Here is a 10,178-nt window from a genome sequence, read left to right as displayed (position 1 = left end):
TTTATCCCCTGTTAAAAAAATATATTTTTAATTAAAATAAGAATATGTTACGAGATAATTATTTTTTAACTCGTTACTTTCCCTCGAAATTCAACCGAAAAATTCACTTTCGGTATTATCTGTGACTGAGATAGAGAAGAAATAATATTCTAAAATAGTGAAACTTACCTTGGTGAATCGTGAGAACGTTCTAGGTTCACAGCTTCCGATCCGACGAGACGATCGACTTCCGTTCGCTGCTCATCAGCTTTCGTTCTCTATATACGAGAAGACAATCTCTCACGAAGTTGTCGGGCCCAGGCGAATAACCGTGAAAGTTTTAGGAACCGAGCCGGAAAACTGTTACTCGCGTAGACACTCACGCCTCGGTGGCTCTGAAAATAAAAGAATCAGAATCTGGTAAGCAACGTGGCAAAGCGATTAAACTCGTGAAATTTTCTCTTTATTTTTTTTAGGTACAATCTCTATCTCAGAACGATTATAAAATTCATTGTTTTTCCTTGGAAATGAAAATTTAAATCGCGTATTTGGATTAAAGTTTCTTATTTTTTTTTTCTTTATTTGAGAGAAAAGAAAAATAACCGGTAATTATTAAGGTGATTAATTAAGGTGATAGATAAAGGAACTATAAATTACGTTAAATATTGCGTGATAACTTAATTGACGTGTTATTAAAGAAAAATAAGGTGTTTCGAGGCTGGAACGCTTGAGTAAGTAGTATTGACCGATGCGTGGTCAGACATTCCACTTAAGGATCTCTTTATAGAGAAAATTAAAAGCTATTATTGAATTTAATGTATTTGCGTTAATTTTAAATAATTTTTATTTGTTTCTTTCTATCGCATAATCCAATTAATTTTACATAATAAAAAAGATTATAGCATTTTTCTTTCTCAATAATAAAATTTCCATTATATTTTCGTAATTTTCAAAAATGTTTGAATATTAAACAAATTCTAAAGTTTCCATATCATGAAATTTCAAATATCTTGAAGAGAAAAAAAAAATTCTCGATCGAGAATTCGAAAGATATTAATTTAAAACTTGAAGGATATTAGAAAATTGGAACGTTTGGAAGATTATAAAAATCAAAATCTGAAACTTAATTAAAATATATTTAAAAATTTATGGGAATGGTCAAAATTTGTGATTTCATGTTCACGATTCTTTCTCCAACGTTCTCTTCGAAGAGAAATCATAAGCCAAAATATTCTCGTTTATTTATCGCCCCATCGCCTCTTAAATAATGCTTCTTCCTAATCCTCTCGTTGCTCCCCCTTAAATAATATAACTGAATATAACAATGACTTATAAATATTTTATTTCACAGAAGGCAGAAACGTGGCTCGTGGTAATTATAACGCGTGCAGGGAGATATTGCTCATGCCATTCTTTTTGCAAAGAGGGATGCGAGAAAAAGAGCGAGAAGGGCTGGAGGGGGCGAATTTGAAGAAAGACAGGAAAGAAGGGACTCGATAATAAAGAAAAATAGAGGAAATCAAATTTTTCGAGATGTTCGTATACAGTAGCCAACAAAGGATAAAGAAAAAGAGCTTCTAAGTGAGATGGACGAAAAAAAAGGGGAGATGATAATAATTACAATCACGTTCCTTCTCCTTGATAAGGAGGACAGAGATATGGAGAAAACAACGATTCTATTATAATTCGATGGATAATTATTTATATTATATATTTTTCCATCACTAAATTCGCAAATTTAAAAATTTTCCGAAATTAATTTTTTTTTAATCAACTTTGTTAGAACAAATAACGCATAATTAAAAATTCCAACTAAATGCACTATGTTGTATACGTTGCAAAGACAACGTGTGACGTGATAACGTTAAGAAAAGTTTAGAATGTTTAGAATGAGGATATAATAAATATTCATGTATGCAAATCGGTATAAAATTGGAATATGCGAGTGTTGGATATGTATATTTATTCCGATATTTGTTGCAAATGGAATAATAATAAAATAATTAATATTGGCAAATGCGATTTGGAATAATGGGAATGAAATTATCGATGCAATTTTATTGACGCTTTTACAGCTATTCTATTAAAATTTCTATGAAAACAAAATATTATAATTAATAACTAAGAAGAAGTAAAATTGTTAATTTAAAAAAAGATACTTCTCAATCCCCTGCATCCTCTGCATATTTATGGATATATGAATACATTTCATTTTATACAGTTGCAGGAATTACATAAGCCATCAAAAATTTCCACATCGTTGGATATATTTCCTTCGTTTCTTTCTTCTTCCTTCTTCTTTCGCTATCATCTCTCACCGCAAAGAATAATATATCTCTCTTATTTATTATTTACCATTTACTCGAAAAATAACGATAATGACGAGTTTAATTAAACGGGCTCTTCTTTGGTGAAAGAAAAAATGAAGGGATTACCGTTGAAGAAGCATTCAGAAATGTTTTCATGTGAACGAAACGAGTTTCTTAGATCCCCCTTCTGAATAAGACCCGGGGAGAAATGCAAAGGAATGGTTGGAAAAGAGCAAACGATACGCAGGAGAAACACTAGCTACAAACTTATACTTGCCCTTTAATTGTTCATTATAACGTTATTGGTCAAGAAACTTGTCGCAAGAAATGACTTTTAAGAGGAAAAAAATAATATATTTGGAATAAATAGTTGAATCAAATTTAACAATAAAACAAACCATCCATTAATAACGCATTGCATTATTCGTTACACCAGAAACGAAAACATCTCACGAAAATTAATCGCAATAATTCCTAATATAATGGAATCTCTTATATTGATCACCATATCGTTTTGACAAGGAACCTAATATTCCTCTTCCCCTCAAAAATCCATCTTTCACTAAAACTTAAATTTAATATATTTAATCGAGTCTCAATTCCCGATCCCCTTTCCCCTTTCTCCTTCTTCGATTCTTATTTAAAAAAAAAAAAATTAATTATACTTCATTCTAGTCCATTTTTCAGGGACGAATTAACAAGTGAATACAGAATATTCGTAGCGTGGTGGGATTCGTCGCGGCAAGGGATTACAGTTTTTATTCGAGACGACAAGAAGCGAGGAATCTGGAAAGGTTTAAACACGGGGCACGGCTTCGAGCGACACGGTGAACCGCTCAAAGACGCGAAAGACGGACGGAAACAGGAAAGGTAGACATTGTGACTAAGCGTCAACGACAGTAGAAATACCGGTTACGCGGCTGACCGTGGAACATGCACGATAAAATCCCTGCCGGCTTAACGACCCAGACGTTTCGCCATGCCACAGACCCAGCTTCAATTCCACCCCTCGAGTCTGTGTGGCCGACGAATAAGGCGGGAAAAACGTTTTTACGCGACGCTGAAAAACCCGCGCTCTTCCCTTTTCCACTTTCTTCCGAGATTTTCCGTTGAAAGGAATAATCCTCACCTCTTGCAGCTGGCGATGCCTCTCTGTGATTTTTTGATTTTGTGGTTTTATCCACAGGATGCGGAGAAGGGGATGTTACTTTGTGATTTTTCAGGCGTGCGAGAGATTATTATCTCTCTTGATTTTCCGATTTTCTTTTCTTTTTTTTTTTTTTAGAGCGTAAAAGATGTTACTTAGTGATTTCTTGATTTTTGAGATTTTATTGGATCATATCATTATCTTTTTTTTATTTTGTGATTCCATGTTATTTTTGATTAATTTTCGAGATTTTCGAAAGTAAATTTTTTTCTTTTTTTTTCAATCTTGAATCAATTATAATCTTCCCTAACTGACATATTCTTAAAAGAATTTCGTTACTTGTTTCCTATCTCTCAAAATTTTAAAATAAAATATCTATCTACGGAATTAGATTTTTTCCCCTCGAACATTTTCATTTTCATTATTGACGAAACGATTAAAATTCCATCGTGCGATAATATAATTTTATTCGATTTTTAAAAACATCAAAATAGAAAGTGAAGGATAAAGGTGAGGGTGAGGTTGTTGATGATTCTTCGTCGGACCTGCAATTCGTCTTGTACATGATTAATTTGATCGAACGGGTAAGGGAGAGATAAAGAGCCATCCATCAACAAGCACAAGCAGCGTCAAGCTTGCTTCCTCAAATATTAACACAATGGCAACATGGAGCGGTAACAAGCCCCGTGCTTTCCACCTCGTGAACCGGAAGGGCGAGAAACAAGAGAGAAAGGAAGTTGAGTTGCTGCGTAACGGATGTCTATAGTTAACCGAGACGCGTCATACTTGCGTTTTTTCCCTCGTCAATTTCAAATTTGACATCGCGAATTTGACACGATTTTAATTGATAAATAATATTATTTTTATTTTAAAGAAAATTATCCACTATTATATTCAATTCAAGTATCGACGACTCGTTTCAATCATCAGTTGAATAATAATATCTGACAAATTTGTAGAAAATTAATTTTTCCTTTATCGCAACTCAATTTTTCATTATCCGAGAACATCGTATTTCGCAATAAAACAATTTCATTGAAAATATTCAATTTCGAAATATCGAATCAATTGATTTGGACGAGACAAACAAACAAAACTCTCGTCCCAAGATCTACGAAACGTTTACGTTTCGAAAATTCATTTCGAAAATTCCAAATTCCATCGCACAAACGAGCCGAAAATAACCGATTAAATATAAACAGTAGTGGCAATTACTCGAAACAACTCCCCCCGTTCCAAGAGATACCAAAAACCGCAAACGATTTAAATTGTAATCCGGAACACCGGATGGAAATTTGCTCGTTGAAGAGAGGGGGGAGTGGCGCAACAGAGGGAACTTGGACAGCTGCAGTGAAAGTACTTCGGCTCAAGAGATTCGTGTTTGCTCGTAAGCCTCTGCAAGACCGTTTGCGGTCAGCCGCGGAAACGACGAAAACTCGGCAAAGCTCCCTTCGAAAATAAAATTCGACCGAAGAGAGCCAACCCCTCGAAATCCTTCTCAGAGATTCGGCTCAGGGAATTTCCACGTCCCTTGTTGTTCAGCCTTGATACTCTTTGGCGAGATTCGTTTTTTCGAGTAATTGTATTGCTTTAAGTCGATAAGAACTTATTATCATTATTGGGCAAAAAATGATTGAATGGAGAATTGATAATGTAAAATGAATATTTTAATTAATTTTCTTGTTTTTCTTCGCTTTTATTATATATTTCGAAGAAATATAGATATTTGTGATTCTTGGTGTAAAAAAAGAAAAGGAATTTTTAAGTTAATTTTTACATTAAGGAATTTCAGAAAAACGTTGCAACATTATTTGTGCATATTTTTCGTGAAAAAATTTTCAAAAAATAATGCTACTACGTTGAGATAAAAATTTATTTCTCTTTCTTATATACCGAAAATGCCCTTATGCAAGAAAATACCGCATTTCACATTTTTTTCTGCATAGGAAAATCTCGCGAACAATAATACTTCTTTATGTGTTCTTTTAAGCAATTATCCACAAATAAAATACCGAATATTGAATTAATTTATCTATGGAATAGAAAAATAAAAAGTTGAAACAAAATTGTTGAAGTATCAGACAAAAATTTATCTTCATATCGAAATGTGAAAGAAGAAAAAAATAAAAATAAGATTGTGAACCGTGTTTCGTTTTCTATGATCAAAGTAAACGTGCATCGTTGAGAGGTGAAGGAAGAAGGGAATAGAGATACGAGATACAAGATCTATCTACGACGATCCTCACACGCAACATCATTGTATCTGGAGAACTCTCATTAACAGTGAAATTACAGCTACTTAGTAGCTGCTGGTATCGTACCAGTTACTGCCACTTAGTAGTTACAGTCAGTAAATTGGACGTCGCCAACTTGGCGTCGAATCAAACGCCCGAGAATCGACACCTACGGTTTCGGATACCGATCGAGACAATTGTTATTATATCGTTTCGTGCTATTATAATTGCAATTTGATACTAATATTATTATTTATCGAAGTATTATCTTACAATTTGAAAGATAAAGGATCGAAAAAATGTGAAAAATGATATCGTAAGAAAGGTAAAATCGAAAAATATAAAAATATTTCAATTTTTTATCTGAAATTGAAATACAAGAATTTAAATTTTCATAAGATTTATAAAATTGACTTGTATAAAATATATTTCTTCTGAATTCTCCTATTTAATGATAAAATCAATTAAAAAATTGTTCGAATTTTTAACGAAAGATTTCTATTTTATTTCGTCGATGAAAGATTTTAAGATGAAAATTCTAGATATTATTTCTCTTTCAAAATAATGGATTATCAAATATAAAAACGGGAAAAGTTTAGGTATTATATTTTTTTTTCTTTTGTTTTCCATCGAATTCTAAATATTTTCAGAATGACATTTCGCGATATCAAAGAAGGAATTGTTGTACTCGTTTTCCCTCGTTCTTTTTGCTATCAATATTTCTCGGCAAAGTCGGTATCACCGTATTCTTGTTTCAAGAACCCCCAAGAGAAAATATCCAACTTCCACTCATCCGAGAAAAAGAGAATCTCTAAAATCCTAGCGCTTCACATAAATAAAGCAAAAATATATCTCTCATAAAATACAGGATATTAGATACACGGTATACTGCTCCTCGAATAACTGTAGGTCAAGAAAAAATTTTAAAAGATAAATTTTGTCGAGCTAAAAATAGAATAATAATAATAGAAAATAATTCATTTATGTCATTAATCATTATGATTAATATATATATACAATGTTATATAATGTTATAAACTTCCTTTATTCAAAAGCAATGTTTGAGTGAAATTTATTAATATATTCATCGTTATCTCAGTAGTAATTGTAAAATTCTCAAAAGAAATTTCTTACATTGTCAATGAAATTTCTAATTTAATCTAAAACCTAATAATTTAATTTTTCTTCTTTATCATTTCTTAAACTAACCTTAAAATTCATTAAATTTCCCTTTATTATTTAGATTATATTATATACCAATTATATAATATTATAAAATTCTTTTTTCAAATATCTATTTCAAAAATTCAAAATTCCCTTCGAAACAACGACTTTAATAAAATGAAATCAACAAAAAAACCAAGTAATTACCCAAATAATTACATTCCAATTTCCATTCCAATCAGATCCCTAAACCTCCTTCCCTTCCCCCACATATTGCCAACAATCCAAACTCTTGCCAATTCCCAAAACAATCCCGGCCCGATCCCGATTCGAATCCCAGCCAAATCGAAACAAACTCCAATTACGCCCTCTTCGCGAACCCGATAAAGACGACTTCGGATCGACATCGACTGAACTCCGTAAGGCGTTAAAAAATAAAGAAAAAATAAAGCAGAGATCACCCCCTATGCGACCAATGCAAATTCACCATTGTGCGTCCCTTTTGAAAAATGCCCCCGTCTCTTTTCACCGAGCTTTCCGCTCTATTTTTCTCTCCTTTTCCGCCTCCGTTTCCTTACACCGTTCAAGGAACGGTGGAGAGGGCCGCGTTGATCGCTTCCACCCGACACCCGGAAACTCCGCTTTTGTCGCCGTGTTACCGGTTGCCATCGAGCCGACTCACGATCGATTAAGGCCGACTGGCTGCTCCTTGGACAGGTAGCGTCGTTTTTCACCGCGGTGTCTCTTTCTTGGGAAGGGGAAGAGAGAGAGAGAGAGAGAGGGAAATCTATGCGCCACGTGAAACGGAAACTGGCTCAGAGCTTTTCGATCGTCACGCGACACACGCCTCGATCCCCGCTGCGTATTCCGCAGGGATACCTCCAACACGAATAATGGGACACTTCGCCTTCGAATATGTTATGGATGGATTTTTCTGACTATTTTTTTCGTTTTTTCATCACGGAGGGTTGGGGAATGCTGATGGAGCGATAGATGGAGTTGCTGTGTAACGAGAATTGGATAATAAAATAATATAAATGGGAAATTTGAGATGTTCGTTTCATTGGTTGATTGAAATGGATTCTTGATAGGAAGAATAAATGAAATTTTGGAAAATCTTTTTTTTGGCCTAGAAGTTTACTTAATAGTAGCATTGGATGTTGGGATGAGAAATTTTTAATATCGAAGGAATGGAATTTGCAGAAAGCTTTACTTTTTGCTTGGGATTATATTGACATTTGAAATTTTTTAGATTTTAATATTGAGAAAATATATGAAATTCTATATATATATTTTTATTTTTATAATATTTTTATATTATATATATATAAGTTAAATCGATAAGTTTAACGTTAAATTAATAAATGAAATAATCGCAATTGAAATTTCTCGAAAAATCTATGTTAAAATGGAAGATTAACTTTGAAGCTGTCAGCATTCTCCATACCTCTGTTATTGTTTTCGTTTTAAATCCGAGCCTCAAAATATCCGCGACTCTTTTTTTTCTCCTTTTTTTTTTTTTTTTTTTTTAAACGCTTCGAGAACCATTTTCGTCTAACGCGGAACAAACGCACTGAAACCTCTATCTCGCGAAAGTATCCGTGGCACGTGTTCCAGACGAGGAACCTACAATTACAATGTTGTAAAGCAACTCGAAACGACGGCCGTGAAGGGAAAAAGCCCCGTCAGAAAATGTTCAGAAGAGCGGTGCAAAACGTACCCGAGAATTTCCCCAGTTTCCGGCCAGAACAATGCCAACTTTCCGCTTCGAGAAACGTTCTTTCGTCTCTCACTTTATCATACGATCTCTTCTCTTTGTTGATAGGCTGAAAATTTCTTCCTACTTTGTTCCTTTATCGTCATACTTTTAATTAAATCAATTATTTTGAAGATCGTCAAGTTTCAGATAATCGGATCTTGGTATTTATATAGTGTTTTGAACAACGTTTCGAAAATAAAGAAAAGAAAATAATCGATCTAATAATTTCCAAACTATTATGTATATAATTGTTACTGTGTGTAATTTCAATATTACTATCAATGCAATTCTTACATCTTAAAAACAATAATAATAATAATCACAAATGAAAACAACCTAATATTCTTTCATGATAAATCTACCTTTCAAATTCCAAAAAATTCCAAATTTTCGCTAATGCAGATCCCAGCCATTATTTATAACTATTTAGTTAACAAAACGTGTCCATAAAAACGTTTGCAACAAGCGAATCGGACAGCAAACGTCGTCTAATAAAGACTGGCCATAAAAAACCAATAAAGATCCACACGACCAATAAAGATCTACTAAACTTCGCAGAAAACAGTTACAAATAACAGCCCATGCCATTCGGCACAATCGCAAACGCGTAACGTCCCAGTTAAACCGCTTCTTCTCAGGGCTTCCCCTGCAAACCGTCGTAATTACTCTGTCTATTTCGAATGGCGCTAGTGTCGTAGCGCTCGCGGCGTGCCAACCGCGCTCGTAATTCGAACAATCCCCAAGTTTCTCCGCGAATTCTCGACTCTCTCTCTCTCTCCCCTCTCTCTCTTATTTTCTCTCGTGATGTTGTATCTCGTTTGTACCTCGAGAACAATCGGTGGAAGGTTAATTTCGTGCCGTGGAAGAAGTTGTACCGTTCAAATTACTGGGGCGTGAGATCACAGAAGTGTTCGAAAAAAAGAAAAAAAAAGAAAAGAGGAAAAAGATAAAAAAAAAAAAAAAAGAATGAAAAAGGAAACGATGGAAAGAGGAAGGAAGGAAGGAGGCTTTAACCGCCATTGTTGCACCTCTATGCCAGAAAATTTCCACCACCGTTCGCGAATTCTCTCTTTGTCATCCCTTACGAACGTTTTCTTCTTTTTCTTTTTCTTCTTCTTCTTTTTCTTCTTCTTCTTCTTCTGGATATCGGAGGGCCATACTTGCTTTACGATCTTGTAATTACGGGATAGTGAGCCGAAATGGACGCGTGCCTCGAATATTTGTACAATGGAGGGCGGAGGGGAAAAGGCGATCGTAAATCTCGAGTTTTCTGGTCGTTCGAGGGTTGCGATAAAATTGGATACACAGTGGAATCATGAACGGTTCCACAAGACTCACGTTTGTCCTGATTTATTGGTTGGTTGGGAATGGGGATTGCGGTTTGTTATTGGTTGTTTCTGTATTGGAGAAATTTTTGGGATATTTAGGGTATTTCTAAGGCTTTAAGTAAAAAAAGAAAGTAATCTCTGGGTAGATTGTATTTTTTTCTTCGTTAATGGGACAAAGATTTCTTAGCGTGACGCTTATCGCCAACTGTTATCGACTCGTGTAAAATAAATTTTATTGATTGATGATATCACTTCGAT

General features: G+C 34.2%; 1 protein-coding gene across 12 annotated transcripts in view; it reads right to left on the bottom strand.

Moving 5' to 3' along the window:
* The window catches only part of LOC108004003 (putative polypeptide N-acetylgalactosaminyltransferase 9), a 326,811-nt gene that overhangs the window by 156,514 nt on the left and 160,119 nt on the right, over window positions 1-10,178 (bottom strand). For all 12 annotated transcript variants that reach the window (XM_062084087.1, XM_062084088.1, XM_017066613.3 and 9 more), the window contains one exon: window positions 169-374. The gene's annotated coding sequence lies outside the window, so the exon portion shown is untranslated. The remainder of the gene's footprint in view (window positions 1-168; window positions 375-10,178) is intronic.

This window comes from Apis cerana, linkage group LG13 (genome assembly GCF_029169275.1).
Source record: "Apis cerana isolate GH-2021 linkage group LG13, AcerK_1.0, whole genome shotgun sequence".
NCBI classification, from domain to species: Eukaryota; Metazoa; Arthropoda; class Insecta; order Hymenoptera; family Apidae; genus Apis; species Apis cerana.
The sequence above is the reverse complement of the archived record's forward strand: the minus strand, read 5'-3'. Positions and strand labels throughout refer to the sequence as shown.